The 19096-nt window shown below is 45.5% G+C and overlaps 1 protein-coding gene and 1 long non-coding RNA gene across 18 annotated transcripts in view; one reads left to right on the top strand and one right to left on the bottom strand.

The window, feature by feature from the left end:
- ERC2 (ELKS/RAB6-interacting/CAST family member 2) overlaps positions 1-19096 on the top strand; it is a 974891-nt gene that overhangs the window by 909912 nt on the left and 45883 nt on the right. The gene's annotated exons all lie outside the window — the stretch shown is intronic.
- On the bottom strand, positions 11782-13918 carry LOC141409775 (uncharacterized). The gene is made up of 2 exons (XR_012431825.1): positions 13719-13918; positions 11782-12110 (listed from the first exon to the last, which is right to left on the bottom strand). It is a non-coding gene; the product is annotated as an uncharacterized lncRNA (long non-coding RNA).

Below are 19096 nucleotides of genomic sequence, written 5' to 3'. Positions count from 1 at the left end.
CATCCCAGACCATTTGGAACCAACCTGGAAATCATTCTCCTGTCAGGTTACTTTGTCACATCAGCAAGCGGAAAACTCCAACCATAGAGATAAGATGTGGACTTCGCCTCTCTTCTGGTCAAACTTCCTACCATGACCATGCTGTGATTGGGCACCTTTCCAGCGTTCAGCACAGCCTCTCCTGCTGCCCCACCCTGCCTGTGACTGAGCTGGGACCAGAAGTACCAGGACAAGAACCAATTTTGGAGCATGAAATTGAGACGGGTGGGAGATTTAAAGCCCCATTAGCTCCTGGGAGAAAAGGAGAGACTCAATGAATATAAGAAATGGGGGGTCGGGCATAGGGACTCACACCTGTAATCCCAGCACTTTGGGAGGCCAAGGCAGGCAGATCACTTGAGGTCAAAAGTTCAAGACTAGCCTGGCCAACATGGTGAAATCCCGTCTCTACTTGAAAATACAAAAAATTAGCCAGGCATGGTGGGGCACACCTGTAATCTCAGTTACTTGGGAGGCTGAGGCAGGAGAAATCGCCTGAACCCGGGAGGCGGAGGTTGCAGTGAACTGAGATCACGCCACTGCACTCCAGCCTGGGTAATAAACTCCATCTCAAAAAAAAAAAAAAAAATAGAAATGAAGTCATCTTAGAAGTAGAAATTTATTGACTGTGTTTCTTTCTATCCCCAAACTTTGGACACCACAAAATGATCATCAAGCCCAATTAATTATATGTCATGTCATTTTTCAAAAAGATGAGTAGTGAAATGTTTTTAAATTCTTGACTTAATTGAAATCAGTGTTGATATGACTTGCCAAAGTTTAAAAAAATGTGTGTGATGGGCTGAACATTTTAGCTTAAGAGGAGTTTCAGGCACATCAAATGCAAAAACATTGAAAACCATTCGTCTAATTTAATTGTCAAGTCGTGCCAAAAATGCTAACATGATATCGTTGAAGAGTAATTGGTACAAAGAATATCCTCAAAGAGAAATATTTCCACACGTCTGGCTCTTATCTTGCCCTCATTAAATTTTTTTCCTCCCCATTGGCAGAGCAGTGCATGCCTCTTCCCTGCCCCTTCCGCATAGGGACCCAACTGGTTCTGCAGATTTTTCAGCCACTGAACTTAAACATGCCATTGGAATGGAACAGTACAGATTCCTTCTTCAGATTTGACCCAAGATAATCTTGGAGGAGTTTTTTTAATGCTTTCTTGCTACCAAATGTGGTCTTCATGTGTATTTGTTTAATCAGATAGGTTGGGAAGCTGTTGCGTGCTAGGCTTCTGATAAGCATTCTTGCTCCCTGAGGGTGACGAATTCTAGAGTTTTGGTGGTGTTTCCTTGAAGTGGGTTCAAGGGTAATGTGTAGCCCCTCCCGCTCAATCACATTACCTGGAAGTTCCTGGAATCGTCCCAAGGGAATGCTTCCAGGAGAATGTCATATTTGAGGGAAGGCCTGAAGGAGGTGAGGGAGGGAGTTTTGGTGATATCTAGGGTCGAGGTTTTCCTGGCGGTGGGAACAGCACATGCAAAGCCCCTGAGGTGAGACTGTGCCTAGCCCGTGTTCATGACACATGACATGAGTGGAGCAAGCAGTCAGGGATGCGTCAGAGGGGGAGCAGGTCAGGCCGTGTAGGGTCTCATGGGTCACAGTGAAGGCTTTGGCTTTTGCTGTTGAGTGAGGAAGGAAGTCACCAGAAGATATTGGCAGATGTTGGTCACGAGCTGACTTCATTTGAGTGGGATTTCTCTGGCTATTTCTCTCTGTGAGAATAAACAGGATGGGGGCAAAGGTAGGAAAGCTGTTGAAGTAATACAGAACGTAGACGTTTGATGGTTTGGACCAAAGTGATGGCGGTGGAGATGGAGGGAAGCAGTTGGATTTTGGATGGGTTTTCAAGTGAGAGGTAATAGTATTTGCTGAAATATTGGATGTGGAACGTGAGGGAAAGAGGAGCCAAAGATGGCTGCAGAGTTTTGGGCTGAGCAGTCTGGAGGCTGCCGCCATCCAGAGTGGGGAAGATTACAGGAAGAGCCAAATGATGATGTTCCGGAGCTCAGGTTTGGACATATTAATTTTGAGACGCCTGCTAACTATTGCTTGCTGGATGACTCCTCCTCTACCTCCTCATCACTCTGAGCTTAGACCACACGGGTCCCCGGCCAAGTTGAACCAGGGCAATGATTTAACTAGCACTGATCCAACCTGTGGGCATCTCATGCCCACATGCCACTCATCACAATTCAGAGGGCAACCTCCTGGGAGACACTGAGAGAACATGAGATTTCTTTCTCAGTAAGAGTTCACCATTATGAAATGTACTTGGCTAGTGAGGCCTATATACTTGTAATGAGCTGAATATAGATTCAACTGAGCTATAAAATAAAATAATAACTATTTTAATATACAGCATCTCCCTGCCAAGGCAGCTGAAGAGAAGGCTATGAGCAATAAAATTAGTCCAGAGAAAGACATGAAAAACCACTGAAAACAGCCACCTTCTAAAAGGAAACAGATTAGAAGGGCCCAAAGAGGGAAGCCATCACCAGGAGTGAAACTCACCAGATAGTGATAAAACAGTTATGAGGGAAAAGGCCGGAAGGAAATTTTCCAGGCTGCTGTCTGTTGCTTCACTAATCACTGTGGTGACCTCATCCCTCCCCCTGGCTTCATGGGTGATGACTCTAAAGCCCTGATCAGGGCCCCAGATCCTGCTTCCATCGGCCACTGGGAAATCTCCTTCTCAGTGCCTTCTCACCCTCACTCCAGATGCGGTCCTCCTCCTGAAAAACCTTGGCATCATCCACAACTCTCCCTCCTCTCTCACCTCCTGTCAGCCTCACCACTGTCCGTTTCTTACCATCTCACCATTCACCACCCACTCCAGGCCACCATCACCTCCCAGCTGAGTCCTGCTTCCACCCTAGTCTCTATACACTCAGAAGGACCAGTTTTTGAAATGAAAATCAAATCAAGCTCTCCCTTAAAACCCTCCAGTGGAATCTTGTTTTATTTGGATGCAATCCAAATGACTTATGAGGACTTCCAAGTCCCATAAGGTACCTATTCACCTTTCTAACCTTGCCTTATTTCACTTTCCCTTTGCTTAACTGGCCTCCTGTCTGTTCCCCAACATGCTGGCCTCAGGGCCTTTACACAGGCCTATTGCTCTGCCTGGAGTGCTCACCTCCAGATTGGCAATGATGGTTCAAGCAGTTTCTGCAACTCACAACTCTTCTCACCACTCCATCATTGATTGTTTGCCATCATATAAACCTGGCTAGTTGCTTTCATGGCAATAAACCATAGGGAAGGATCTTGTTTACATATTTGTATATTGCCTGCCCTCCCCTCCATATGCAAGTGCTATGAGAATATGCTCTTCTCTTATTTCCCTCTGGATTTCTAGCACTTGGAATATGGTCATATATATATATATATATACACACACACATTTTAAAAATGAATTATTGGCCAGGCACAGTGGCTTACGCCTGTAATCTCAACACTTTGGGAGGCTGAGGCAGGCAGATCACTTGATGTCAGGAGTTCGAAACTAGCCTGGCCAGCATGGTGAAACCTTATCTCTACTAAAAATACAAAACAATTAGCCGGGCATGGTAACATACACCTGTAATCCTAGCTGCTCGGGAGGCTAAGGTGAGAGGATTGCTTGAACCCAGGAGGCAGAGGTTGCAGTGAATCAAGATTGCACCATTGTACTCCAGCCTGAGTAACAGAGCAACGCTCTGTCGCACGGTGGCTCACGCCTGTAATCCCAGCACTTTGGGAGACTGAGGCGAATGGATCACTCGAGGTCAAGGTCAGGAGTTTAACCTGGCCAACATGATGAAACCTTGTTTCTACAAAAAACAAAACTTAAACAGGGGTGGTGGCACAGACCTGTAATCTCAGCTACTCGGGAGGCTGAGGTAGGAGAATCCCTTAAAACCAGGAGGCGGAGGTTGCAGTGAGTGGAGATTGCACCATTGTACTCCAACCTGTCCACCCTGGGCAACAGAGCGAGACTACATCATAAATAAATAAATAAATAAATAAATAAATAAATAAATAGAATTACCAGAATAGTAACAGCAAGCATTCGTTGAATAATTACTTTGCACCAGGCCTGATACATGCAGGCTATTTGCCTACTTTGTTCCTTGCACATCAAACAGTACCTGGCACATAGTACGTGTGTAAAAACATTTTTCATGGTGAATGAATGAACAGATTTAATTCTTCATGTACCTATGCAATCGCAGATAGGACATTATGGGTTTGCTCAAAGTCAAAGTAAGTGGTAAAATCAGGATTTGAATCCATGCTGTCAGGACTGAGCAGATGCTCTTGATACACCACAGGAAGTTCAATGAGTGGACATCATAGAGTGAAAGTCAAGCTACTCCATCCAGAGCCAGAGCACTCAGTGGCCAGGACTTCTCCCCCAAGCTGAGAGATCACTCTGCCTCCTTGCTGGATGCAACAATTTCATTTGAGATATAAGGAAGAAGAAATTTGGAATTTGAGAGAAGTATAGTTTTGGATTTGAAACTTAGCAGCAAAAGACTTTTGACTCGCCCTGATTTCAGTGGCTATTGAATGTGCCTGTGCAGACAGAGTATTTACATCCATCTCAGTGCAGCCTGCAGTTCAGAGTCTGAAATCAAATGATTATTTCTGAAAGTATTTTATTTTAAAAGCCTTTGAGTGACAAATGATTTAGCAAGTTTTCAACACGATGTTTCATGTGGTTTTGGTTGCCAAAGAGTGACTTACGGCCAAGCCTGGGCACTCCAACCCAAGTGAGTCTACATGGGTCTAGGCAGTCACATCGTTTTTATGATGTTTAATAAAGTTTAGCAATTTTTTTTTTCTGAGTGGTTTATGATAGTCCTGATGGCAGCATCTCAGCAGGCTGGGAAGGAATACCATGCTGATATATTAGAGGGAAATGCAGAGGTGGAACGTGGATTCACTGACCCCTCTAGACCAGTGCACGGCAAAGGGCAGAAAGGGCACAGTCTGCCTGTGGCCTGGGCCTCTCTCCTCTCTTCCCAACAGGCTTCCAGTACCTGTTGGCCACTGTGTTCTTAACTCAGAGGTGGGTTAAAGCTTTTTTGAATACAGCTATCTGGTTATTATTATGAAATACCTATTTCATTCAATATCCATTTGTTTCTAATATTTATGTTGGATATTTCATATACATCACTTATTCATTCCTTAAACAACTATTTTAGTTAGAATTAGGTTTGGCTTCGCATGACAGAAATTCTAAAATAATTGTGAAACTTCTTTTTTTCTTATATGATATAAATCTGGTGGGAGGCAGTCCATGTCTGGGTCATGGGTGTCACGATGTCATCAGGGTCCCAGGTACCTTTAACCTGCTGCTCTTCCATCCTAGAGAAAGGGGTCAGCAAACTATGGCCTGCAGCCCACCGCCTGAGTTTATAAGTGAAGTGTTATTGGAACACAGCCACACTCGTTCGTTTACATAGTATGCATGGTTGCTTTCGTATTCCAGCAGCAGAGTTGAGTACTGCCATGGAGAACATATGGCCAGCAAAGCCAGAAATCCTTACTGTCTGACCCTTTATGGAAAACATTTGCTGATCCCTGTCCTAGGACATGGATTCTGCCTTCTAAATCAAAATGGTTGCTCACAAGCTCCAGCCTTAGTGGCTGTATTTTGGCCACAGGAATGGGGATGGGTCAAAGAAGGAGGGTCTTTCTATGGACACTTCTTAGAAACTATTTGCAGTCCCTCTGCTTATATTTCATCAGTCAGAATTTAGACAAATGGCTCTACAGAGCTGTGACGGAGCCTGGGAAATGTAGTCATTATTCTAATAGCTGTGTGTCCATCTGAAAGTAACAAACTCTATAACAAAGAAGAACAGTGTACCGTAAGTGGAGTGGACAGCTGGCAGTGGCTCTGTCACAATAATACTGCAACGTGAGTATTATTCCCATATTACAGTCAGGGAAGCTCAATCTCAAGCATTTAAACAACTTATGATAAACCACACCTCAGTTTCACAACTGGTTAACATATGGGTGGAAAAAGGCCGCTTAGAATTCGGGGACTAGAGGGCATCAGGGAAGCATGAATATTTTGCAATCTCCTTTTAATAATTTTCCATGGTATGAAATACTCTAACTAGACTTCCAAGTTTATATCCCCCAAGCTTTTTCATTTCCCCTAGACTTTGTTTACCTTCCTCTCTAGCAGAATGGTGTCTTCCTGGTTCCAAATAACAACAGATCTCTCCATCTTCAAAACATCAGGCAGACATCCACCCCATTGCTCAGCAGGGAGATCCTATAGGATGAGATCTGTATCATCCTGATCTTGGAGTCACCAGACACTGTGCCTTAGAACAGAATAGATGCTTAGCAAACCATTACCGAACTGAACACAAATTAGATTGCGAATTCCTTTGAAGTAAGAACCGTGTCATCCTCCTCCTTTATCCAACTTCTCTTATGGTCTTGATCACGCTGCAAATATTGTGGGTAACTGTATCAGTGAAAATTAGTTCAGTTCCAAGTGGCAGAAGCCCAGCTCAAAACTGAACAAAGCTGAAAAGAATATTTATTGGCTAATGTTACTGAGGAGCCCAGGCAGGAGTGGCTCTGTTGGCAGGCACAGTTGGTTCTCAGATCTCTCTGCCTCTGTCTCTGTCTCTGTCTATCTCTCTGTCTCTCCATCTCTCCCACCGTTATTGCGTTCATCTCTCTTCTCTGCTTCTCTCTGCATGTTGTACTCATTCCCTTCTTCTACAGGAAGCTCCCTTTGTATGGCTGGGGGAAAGGTAGAAATTTCTCCACATTCCATGACCCTTTCTGCTTAGGATTCTGAAGGGATCCTCTGTCACTGTCTCTGTCTGTCTCCCTCAGTGTTCTCTTATCAGATCTCATGGAAGACTCAGATGGAGCACTTACCCAACCTTGAACCCATCACTGTGACCAGGGGTTGAGTAATCAGATTGGCTAAGTCCCAGTCAGTAGCCCATCCTGGGGCTGGGAAGAAGTAAGTTAGCTCCTCCATGCTCGTGACAAAGTGAAGAGGGTCCAGGTACCAGATATACAAGAGCAATTGATTATTGCAGATATAGTCCTTGAAGTTAAAAAAAAAAAAGGGGGGGGGGGAAGACACTCAGGATGCATTCTCACCAATTCTTCAGCAAAATTCTCCCAGAGGAGCAGAATTCTTATGGCCACGCAGAGGGAAACAGTCCACCTCACTGCTAAGAAATGATTATTATTTCTTTTTAAACACTAATGAAGGTTTTAGAAGCTCAGCCTTCCAAACAAACAGCACCTTCATCCTCTTCATATGTGTACAGTCTCTCTGGTATCTGGAGTTGATATTCAGGCCTTTTCCTTGTACATCAGTTACTGTTTATTTGGGATTCATGCGTTTCTTTGACCTTCTGTGCAAGGTTGATGGATGGGTTTTTAAGCATCTTTAAATGAATTACAATATATGCCAAGCTTATATTTTTGTAATATTTCTGCCAAACTGGACTACAGTGGATGGCTTATTTCCACATTCCTTTGGAATGTGCATGTTCATAAAATTTTACGCCTGTCAGTTGGCAATTTGCCAACATTCATTTGCTATCATATCATGATCATTTTTTTAAAACAACAACAAAAAAATTTAAACACAGGTATTAGCATGGACAGAAATGTCTTCCAATAGCATCTCATTCTGGATGTCTTAGCTGGAGAAAGATGAGCTCCATAAAGGACAGTGCAGCTGGAAAGAAATGAAAAAAAAGGAGGGAGGATGGGAGCACAATTGGGCTGGCTGAGCTTGGTGTTCTTTGGTGTTGCACAAACTCTCAGGCCACCAACCTGGGAGGCTGTTTTCTTTGCAAGCAGAGTATGCAAAACACTTGGACTTTTCTTATATGGCATCCCAGACTCAATCAAGCTGTACTTACTTCTTCTATTAGCTGAGATACTCAGTTTCAAGTGACAAACACTCAACTCAAATTAGCTTAATTAAAAAAGAAGGCAGTGGGCCAGGCACAGTGGCTCATGCCTGTAATCCTAGCACTTTCGGAGGCCTAGGCAGGTGGATCACCTGAGGTCAGGAGTTCAAGACCAGCCTGGCCAACGTGGAGAAACCCCACGTTTCTGGAGAAATTAGTCAGGCGTGGTGGCGGGCACCTGTAATCCCAGCTACTCGGGAGGCTGAGGCAGGAGAATCGCTTGAACCCAGGGAAGTGGAGGTTGCAGTGAGCAGGGATCACACCATTGCACTCCAGCCTGGGAAACAAGAGTGAAACTCCATCTCAAAAAGGAAAAAGAAGGCAGCAGGAGAATTTTTCAGCTTAAAGAACTAGAAAATCCAAGGGCCTGTTGCCTTGAGGTATAGCTCAATCCAGCAGCCCAGGTGATGCTATCCAGATGCTGTTTTTTCTTCATCACTTGGCTTTCCACTCCTTTAGGTGAGATTCATTCTTAAACTGGCTTTCACACTGAGGTGGCAGGATGGCTTCTGTCAACTCCAGGCTAGCATTCTACAATTCCAGAAAGAGATGGCCACTTTTCTGGTGGTTCCAGTGAAAATTCAGCACAGACTCTCATTGGGCTGGCTTAGGTTCTGTGCCCATTCATGACCTAACAATACGGCATGGCCAAGGGGATGCTGCATTTTCATTGACCAGGCCTGCTCACATGCTCCCACTCAGATGGGTCATGGACTGAGAGTAGACCTCGGATAGTTTCCCAGAGGAAATTGGGAGTGCTATTATTAGAAGAAGGGAGGATGGATACAGTGCAAGAAAAAAGGCAAGTAGCCCACCATGCCAACCCTTCTGAACGGGGCAGTGGGGAAAATAGATACACAAAATGCCACATTCATTCCCCATCAAAATTAGGGGCAGAGAATTTAGGGATGAGGATTCTAGAAGGACCTTACAAATTGTGAAGACCGGTGATGTGCAAGCATGTTCTAGCTTTCAGTTTCAAATTAAGTTCTGACGAATGCCCGTGAATGCCTTTGAGTGAAATGAAGCTAGAGGACTTGGATCCCAGTTTGCCAAGCCCTCTTAACCACCCTCTGACCCACAGAAATGCACTCACAGCCTTTAGGGGGCTTCTGTGGGCTTTCAAAAAGTAGATATGAAAACCTCTGAGCTTGTCCAAAGCCATAATGGACACATGGAAAAAATGAAAAACCAGGGAAGTAAAGAAATTTGTCTAAGGTCATATAGTTTGTCATCTTCCACGGTGATAGAAATTCCAAGATATCTGATTTCTAGCCCAAAGTTTTTCTTCTTGCTCTTAATTTTTTTTTTTTTTTTTTTTTTTTTAAGAAAAGCAGCAGTAGTTTGGTGATCTTTCTACTGTGACTATGCTGACATCATCTAAAGCTTCTGCCTGAACTGGTAAAGCCATGTTTGCCTTTGGCTATCGATATATTGATGAGCCAGCCTTTCAGGTTTCCCAAGCCATGAAGAGGAGGTGTGGCGGGCCCTCCCTGACAAGCCCCGAGTCTTGTTGGGAGAAGAGGTTCCGTGTACTCACTAAAGGAATATTAGGGGCTTACTGGGCCAACAATCTGCCAAGAGAGTGACCTAAATACTCTGCTACCACAATGGGTTTCTGATCATTTCATTGCCCTTTGATCAGATTTCTAACCTAGGTTGGTAAGATATTTGGTTAAATGATAGATTTTTTTCATTCTTCACTGATATGTATCCAGTTACCTCTTGTTGTATAACAAATGCCCCCAAAACTTTGTGGCTTAAACAACCATTTTCTTACATATCAGAATTCTGTGGGTCAGGAATTCCATTGGCACTAAGCTGGGAAGTTTGTCTCCATGTGGACATGGAGTGTGGTCCCTCAGCGATACTCAGCTGGTGGCTGTCCTCGGCTGGAGCATCCAAGATGGCTGTAGTCACATGCCAAGGGCCTTGGTGGGGTCAGCTGCAGGCTGGGCACTGCTGGGCCTCTCTTCTCCATGTACTCTCAAAGCCTCTCCTGGGGTTTCTCTCTGGGTGGTACAGTTTCTTACATGGCAGCTTAGGACTCCCGGAGACCAAGGTGCACAGGACAGACCCCTATAACAATTCTCAGGCTTGAAATGTCAATAGCACTGCAGTTGAGAAACCTTGCTCCAACCTGACATTCTAAGATCATTTCTTGAGCAAGAAATAGCCTTATACTAAGGGCAGAGGTCAGCAAAATGTGACCTGTGAGCCAATGTCAGCCCACTGCCTGTTTTTTTAAGTAAAGTTGTATTGGAACACAGCCACACCTGTTCACTGACCTATGGCTGCTCTTGAGATATAGTGGTAGAGCTGAGTAGTCAAGGTCTGCAGGGTTCTTCACCGCCATGCTTTCCTCTGGCCCAAGAAGCAAGGGGCTGCTGAAGGTTTGCCTGGAGCTAAGAAGGGCCTGGTACTGCACTACTCCAGAGAAGCACCTTGTCTCTGGGCTAAAGTTCCTTCAGCAGCACATCCAAGATAACGGCTCCTTGCTCCCACCTTGCTCCAAGGGTAGGGATGGATGAGATAATGTCTGAGCAGCCCCTGTGGGCTCCTTCAAGATAGCATGGCCATCCGTACGCTGTGGGGTGGCGCTCTGTTTCCCCAGAAACTGATGATTCAGCATGAAATATGGTCTTGCCTGGGGAGAAGCTGAAACAGGCCAAAGCCCGAGGTCAAGCCCTTGCTAGAAAGGAAGGATTAAAAATAAATTAATCTCTCTTGTTCTCTCTTTGTTCACATCTCCAGTGGAGAGAGGCCAAAGGCAAGGAGGACATTGATGGATAGACTGAGGGTCTTGTCCTCTGAGGCCGCTCCATGGGGAGTTTTGCAGGGATCTAGGTTGCATCCCTGACAGTCTAGCCCTGCACAGTGCCCAGGCCCCATCCACTGGGGACTTCCAGCCTTACTTCATGGGCCAGGTCTCTTGGGGACACATGTGTTGTCTGATGTCACTAATTTGATTTGTAGCATGCTGGAAACCAACAACTTAGCTGCTAAACAGATAGCTATTGAGACCTAAAATGAGGTAAAGAGGTAGGAACCCTTGTGAGTTCTGGATTTTATAGGCACCTGGAGCTATGGCTTCCCTCCCACCCTAGAAGGGTGTGGGCCTTAGGTGTATGCACACACTACTCTTCATCACTTTGGGTGCTTTCTTCTCAGAACTACACTCCACGGATGCTTCCTGAAATCAGAACCTCTGAGATGGAGAACCATTGCTTTCTTGGAAGGAGAAAAAATGTGGAAAAACTTTCAGAAGGCTGAGGAGTCAGGGAGAAAGGCATCTCTGTGGTTCAGGCCCATAGAGAGATGCTGGACTGGTTTAAGGGAGCATGAAAAAGGGAAGACTGGTTAAAAGGTCATGCCCTGCTCCAGGGAAAACCAATACCCAGTTGGAGCCACATGCCTTGGTAAATCCCAAGGTGAGGGCTCCAGCATCTGCGTCTCCTGCTCTCTCAGCCTACCCATCTGCATCTCCAGACCTTGCTGCAGGACTAACATGTTTTGCAAAGTGAAATACTAATGCCTCCTTGCAAACTGTGCCCACTTTTGGTCATTTGCATCTGAGCCCTCCTTCCTGGAGGATCACAGAATAATGATGGATCAAAAGTTTGACACGGAAACCACTGTTTACCCCTAGATCTATAACATAGTCTATACTTGGGAGATCTAGCTTGGATCTCAGAGGATAATTTGACCTATTATGAGGCACATATTAAAAACATACCCCAAAGATGTAAACTCTCAGAAAACAGCATTGCAGCAAAGCATAGTATTATTTAAAATCCGGGCCAAAGGTCACACTCACAGAAACCTCTCTGTAACTGCTAGGGATACTAGAAAAGGAATTATAGTCATTCAATGCACATCAGACAAACTTCTGTTAACTTCAGAGCATTGCATCTGGTTGGCTGGCCACGTTTACTCCAGCCTCATGTCCATTTTTCAGGAAATGAATTGCTAAAGAGGAATTCAGTGGCTGGAGCATCTTCTGGAACCTGTTTTCTTCATCTTTGAAACCACAGATGTTTGCAACTTTTGAGATCTTGCTCCTTGGTTATTTAGAGTGACATTTTGAGGTCAGAGTTTCTGTAAATATAAGAATATTTGGGACCTTATTTTCCCCCTTCTGGATTCTTTTATTCATACCTGCATTTCTGAAATATTTTTAAGCCATCTATTGTGTGCCAGGCAGGGTACTAAGTGCTAGAGGTGGGCAAAACCAGACATTGTTCTACCTATTAATAGTACGGCATTTAGTCAATTGGCAAAGACAGATGTTAATCAAAGAATCACATGAATGCATTAACTTGCAACTGTGACTAAGCAAAGAGGCAGGACGAGTTGCTCTGAAATCATATGATGATAGCTCATATTCATTCAGTGTTATCTGCCAACACTGTTACCCCTATCAAGCCCCTCCGTTAATTAGCCAGTATTACAGATAAGCAAACAGAGGCACAGATAGGTCATAAAACTAGTAAGCGCTGGAGCCAGAATTCAAACTCAGGCATTCTGACTCTGGAACCTTTGTCTTTAACTCCTGTACTGGGAGGCCTTGAGCCCTACAGGACCATGAGCAAAGGCTTCTATGATGAAGTGGCACCTGAGTTGTGATTTGAAAGATAAGTGGGAGTTGCTTAGGTAAAAAGGTGGTGTTCCAGACAGAGAGAGCCGCATGTGCAAAGGTCCTGTGGCTGGAAGCCATAGAGAATGCAGAAAGCAGACGGGGCCATGGAGTGAGAAGAGGTTGGCAGGGATCAGACCATGTAAGGTTTTGACTGGAGTGCTCCTCCCAATCTTTTCCCAGATGGATTTTTGCCCACGTGGCATGGCTTTATGCTAGAAGCAGCCTTTGGAGAGTGCTAACTGAGCTGTTTACCTTTTAGTGGTAGTAGATCTCACATGGCAACTACTTAATACATAAAGGATTCCCCAAGGGGTGACCAGGAGAAGCAAAAGCTAGAATCTTTTGCAGGCTGATATCTGTTGTGGAAACCCCTCCCCTCAGCAACCCAGGATGGCAGGACTTCAGCCAGAATGGCTGCAGGATAGAGACAAAGACATTAGAGGTTCCCTGAAAGGAAGAGAGGGCCCTGGCCAGGACCCTACAGCATTCCCGATGTCTGCCCTTTGTTTCCCCTGGTGCTTGTCTGTCAACACGATGTCTGCCATTCTAGAACATGTCTCTCTCACCTTTGCTCACACTGTCCCCTCCACTGGGGGGGCCATCTGCCACTTTCCACCCCAAATTCTGCTTGTCAAATTCCAGCTCTCTTCAAAGCAGTGCTACAAGCCATCTCCATGAATCCTTTTCCTGGCCTTTAGCCAGAAGAAGGGTCTCACTCCTTGTGTGTCAGCAGAACTTTTTATTCCCTGCTCACAGCATTTGTCATATTTTTTCTTTATATTACAGTCACTCAAACTCATGTCTCATCTCTCCTAAAAGATTGTAAACTCTAGGTCTATGTGTGTGTCTGGTATCCCATAGTGAACAGAGCACAGTGCCAGGCGTGTAGTAGACGTGCAGTAAATAATTGTTTGATCTTACTCATAGCCTTTGCCTCTTCTCTATCCCCTATTCAGCTCTTCCCTTTTTCAACTCTTTCATTTGCAAGTGAAAGAAAAACCAGCTCAAAATCACTTAAGCAAATGAAAGGATTTACTGGCTTGTGGAATTAGAAGATTGAGACCCACCTTCATGCATGGTGGCTCCCAGGGGCCCAGATGATGTGGTCAGGAGCTATTTGTCTCCACCCTGAGCCTCTCCTCTCCTGCGTGTGTTGGTTACTTCCTCAGGCGCCGCTGGTAGCAAATGGCTGCCAGCCATCATCCTTCCAGATTCAGATCCACAGGCAAAGAGCAGGTGCCTTTTCTGCAGTAGTTCAGCAAAACTCTCAGCTCATCTCACTGGATTCGATTGAGTCACTGCGGGCCAGAGAGTGTGATGCTGTGATTGGCCAAGTTGAGTCATATGCTCTACGTCTGGAGCTTACCGGGGTGGTGGGAGCTTCTGGACAGAAAGTGGAGGAGGTGGGAACTTGGTCTGTCTTCCTGGAAGTAAGGTGAATGGAGGCTGTGGAGCAAAACCCCGTGCCTAGCAGGCAGTAATGTGACTCCATGTGGGGCACTGAGAGGCTGTAGCTGTTCGCTTTTGAAAGGCTGCTGTTGACATCGTTAGAGTGGAAATATCCACGCAGTGAGAGAAAGGGTACGCTGGCCTAGATTTTAGGTCCTAAACTTCTTCCCCAAAGACTAGCAAAGGAAATCCCCTGATTTTTAAAGCTGGATGAAGAGTTAGGAAATGCAGTCACGTGAGTCCCGGAGGCTTTTTCCCTGCTCTGTCCTTCTCGGCCAAAATGAAATGTCTGTCTGCAAGGGAGGACTTCCATCCTCTGATTAAGGGGGCAGAGCTTCCTCCTGTCCTGGGAGTTTCCACAGCCCAGTGTACTTTTCATTGTGATGGTCTCTGGGTGCTGTGAGCTCAGTCATGGGGCTTTGGGGATAGGCATTTAAGGTTCCTCAAGTCCCTGGGTACAGTCACTTTGGAATTATTGAATGGGCTGCTCTTTCCTGCTGAAATCTTGCCTCAGTGACTCGTTTTCTGAGTGAGCAGCGCAGGATTTCAGCAACTCCACAGGTACAGAGGGCACTGGAAAAGCTACCTGGAGACACTCTAGAGCTGAGTACAGGTTGCTGATTAATCTGCTTCTCTGCCTGGCCCATCAGCTTCATGAAGGCAGGGGCCTTGCAGGTTCACTCACTATCACACTAAAGGCTTCATCTCACTTAATTGTCACAATGATTTGTCTTTTATTTTTATTTATTTATTTATTTTTTTTTTGAGATGGAGTCTCGCTGTGTCGCCCGGGCTGGAGTGCAGTGGCCAGATCTCAGCTCACTGCAAGCTCCGCCTCCTGGGTTTACGCCATTCTCCTGTCTCAGCCTCCCGAGTAGCTGGGACTACAGGCGCCCGCCACCTCGCCCGGCTAGTTTTTTGTGTTTTTAGTAGAGACGGGGTTTCACCGTATTAGCCAGGATGGTCTTGATCTCCTGACCTTGTGATCCGCCCGTCTCGGCCTCCCAAAGTGCTGGGATTACAGGCTTAAGCCACCGCGCCCGGCCTGTCTTTTATTTTTGAGACGGAGTCTCACTCTGTCGCCCAGGCTGGAGTGCAGTACTGGGATCTCAGCTCACTGCAAACTCCGCCTCCCGGGTTCAGGCCATTCTCCTGCCTCAGCCTCCCGAGTAGCTGGGACTACAGGCGCCCGCCACTACGCCTGGCTAATTGTTTTGTATTTTTAGTAGAGATGGGATTTCATCATGTTAGCCAGGATGGTCTCGATCTCCTGACCTCGTGATCCACCCACCTTGGCCTCCCAAAGTTCTGGGATTACAGGCGTGAGCCACTGCACCCAGCCACTGTCACAATGATTCTTGAAGAACCCAAGACAGAAAGTTTAACTATTTTGCCCACATCACCCCAGTGGTAAGAGGTTGATCCAACCAAATTGTGTGACTCTACAACTTCTGCTTTTAACCATTTTGCTGGGCAGCCTAATTTATTTCTGAGACATCTGTGACCCTCCCCCTAACATGCAGGCAGCCCTGGTACCCATTTCTCTTTCTGGAAGACACTCCGGGCATTTACTCTGGTGTCATTTGAGAGTTGGCCATGATGAGGAGATGCTGTTTCCTCACCCAGGTCTTGCTCAGGACTTAGGTTCACTTGCAGGCCTGTTGCCTTTCTCAGTTTAGAGCTCAGATGTGCTCAAGCTGGGGCTGATAGGGTTTCTCCACCGGTCAAGACAACGAAAATGCATTTCTGGCATGGTTTGAATTAAACGAGAATTGCCCGTTTTTCATAAACATTTACAGTAGTTGTGGATGCAGAGTTGAAAGGTTTAGGGTTTTGGTGTTTAATTAGAAACAAATGCCCTTTATGGTCCCTTTAGTAAGGGCAGCATGTCTCAGATTATTAGGATTATTCCTCTTATTTGTGCCTGCATTTTGATTTTGTTTCCACTGCTCTCGGTGCTGACTTCTCCAAGGTGGCTAGGCGTGGTGCTGGGAAATGGGATCCTCAGAATCGCTGGTGAAGTTTCTGTCTGAGAGCCAGGGCTCTGGGCCGGCTTTGGGCCCCACCTCACAGGCAGCCCAAGGCCCCCTCCTTCCTTTCCAGAGGCTGGGGTAAGCAGAAAGCTTAGCGGGCAGAGCAGCTGCATCCTCTCTTGGGGCCTGGGAAGAGAGATATTTGCCAGCCTTGAGAACCCAGGTGCTCTGAGATGAGGCTGACGGTGCCCTAGGCTGAGCCCTAACTCTTGGTTTAAAACAAGGGCAGCCTGCAGCACGGGGAAGGGGGGAGGGGGTGGGGGACGCATGCATGGGAACCCAGCCCCCTGGGAAGCAGCAGAGAGGACTCTGAACCATGCAGTTTGCAAATGTCTTTGTTTTGTCATTAAGGAAGGTTTTGAAGCTGTTTCTGCAGAAGAGGAAAAGACCATTCACAGCAGCCTGAGACCATCTACACCCCAGGAGAGGGTATCATCCATTTGGTGTCTCCTAAAAACAGGCCTGTGTCTCTTGTCAGACTTCCTAAGAGTCCAGCTTCAGCCTGGCTACTCACTCCTTCAGGTCCCCTCTGCACCTCTGTCTTGAAAGCAATAGACAAAATAGAAGGATGGAAAATGCCTGAAAGGCCTTCCTACTTGTTAAGGATGTCGTCAGCTCTGATAAAGCAGTATCTTTGAATATTTGGTGACAAAGAGGCCATCTTTGGCCTCAAAGAGGTTTTTTCATAAACCAAGAAGTTTACAGCCAGAAAAGTCTTTTAAAGCCATTTCAGTCTATAATTCTCACTTTACAGATGGAACAACTGAGGCCCAGAAAAGGGAAAGCGCTTGCTTCATGGATGGTAAGATAGTCCAGGTTGTCTGCACCCTAGAACACCGCATTTTACCTCAGTATGTGCAACGAGTTATGCAGAGATTTGTATTCTTTCCTCTCAGATGTATTTAGATACTTCATAAAAGACATTCAGTTTTCCCTAGTTAAGCCTAGGCAGGATTACATTATTTCCTCCATAAAACAGTTCTGAAGGCACTATTCCATAATTCACTTGGAAAATTTGGAAATTTTAGTAAAATTTAAAGAAGAAACTAAAAGTCACTCATATTCCCATGTCCTAAAGTCAATTCTATTACTATTAACATAGTCATTGTTTCCAATTGGCTTTTTTTACTTAGAAAATTAGACTTTGAATGATGCCGATGCTTGGCTGTGAGGTTTAAGCCTCAGTGCTGCCATTTCTTAATTGTGAGCCCGGGCCAGTTCCTTAACCCCACGATACCTCCATGTTCTCATGGGGCTCTTGTGAAGGTTAAATAAAATTATTAATGTGGGGTGTTCAGCATAGTGCCGGTGCATTTTAATAACTTGCTATTGTTATCATCATAAGAAAAATAGAAAAATCTGGACCTGACATAGTGGCTCTCGCCTGTAATCCCAGTACTTTGGGAGGCCGAGGCGGGTGGATCACAGGATCGGAAGTTCAAGACCAGCATGGCCGATATGGTGAAACCCCGTCTGTACTACAAATACAAAAGTTAGCTGGGCATGGTGGTGTGTGCCTGTAGTAGTCCCAGCTACTCAGGAGGCTGAGGCAGGAGAATCGCTTGAACCTGGGAGGTGGAGGTTAAAGTGAGCCGAGATTGTGCCACTGCACTTACCCTGGGTGATAGAGCAAGACTGCGTCTCAAAAAAATAAATAAATAAAATAAAAATCTGGAAGCCCCACATAATAACAACACAGAAATTATTAAGTTAGAAGAACAAAACAAAATGAGAGTAATGTAGAAGAATGATTACCAATTACTCAACAACTCAAGAAAAGAACTAATTCGGTTGGTTGGTTTTTAACCCTAGTTCCTTAAATCTATTTGGACAATTTTTAAAAATATATGTATATATTTTTAAGGAGGAGATTATTAGAAAGTAACAGAAAATGAGTCCCTATATCTTCTCCCTAGAGGAGAACTCCATTTAAATGTTCTTAAACCAACAGAAATTATATGAATGCTAATATGAAATTGTAAAAGGCCGGGCGCGGTGGCTCAAGCCTGTAATCCCAGCACTTTGGGAGGCCGAGACGGGCGGATCACGAGGTCAGGAGATCGAGACCATCCCAACATGCGCTAACATGGTGAAACCCCGTCTCCACTAAAAAATACAAAAAACTAGCCGGGCGAGGTGGCGGGCGCCTGAAGTCCCAGCTACTCGGGAGGCTGAGGCAGGAGAATGGCGTGAACCCAGGAGGCGGAGCTTGCAGTGAGCTGAGATCCGGCCACTGCACTCCATCCAGCCTGGGTGACAGAGTGAGACTCCGTCTCAAAAAAAAAAAAAAGAAATTGTAAGATATATATGCCAACAGGGCATTTTCAGGGGTTTCTTTCTTTTCTCCTTTTTTTTTTTTTTCCTTTTTTCCAAATTCTCTGGATGGGGTTAGTTACACCCGGCTGTTTTAATAGAACAAAGTCATATAATGAACTTTTTCACATAAAGTGCATTTTTTCCATGATTCACTCACTGTACCTTGTTTATGCAGCTTGTAAATATGGTAGATTAAATAGGTTTCTTTCTTTGGTGTGCAAAAGTCCAGACGCCTCAAAGCCAGGGAGGAAGAATGAGGGGGAGGAAGAAGGGAAGAAAGAAGGAGGAGAAAGCAATAAATGGATGGGGAACAGGCGGGTACAACATGAAAATAAAAGCAATGTACGGCCATGGAAAAATGGAGAGAGCTTTACTGGAGTGGAAAGTGCAAGTCCTGTTCCCTGCCCCCACCCCCACCCCTGGCCAAGGTCAAGTTCTAAACAGACGTGGCTGGGGCATAGAGGAAACTTCTTTCTGAGACTTTGGAAATTGTCTCACAAATCGGACCTCAGCTTTTGGGGCTGCTGATTGGGCCCGCACTCTCTGGCACTCTGAGAGGCCAGGTTTCTCAGAGCTGAGGACCGAGCTAGCTCTTGGAGGTACAGGGTTCTATGGGCATGCCTTGCAGTTGGATAGCTTGACTTATA

This window comes from Macaca fascicularis, chromosome 2 (assembly GCF_037993035.2).
Source record: "Macaca fascicularis isolate 582-1 chromosome 2, T2T-MFA8v1.1".
NCBI classification, from domain to species: domain Eukaryota; kingdom Metazoa; phylum Chordata; class Mammalia; order Primates; family Cercopithecidae; genus Macaca; species Macaca fascicularis.
Note: the sequence above shows the minus strand (reverse complement) of the source record. Positions and strands in the feature narration are given on the sequence as shown.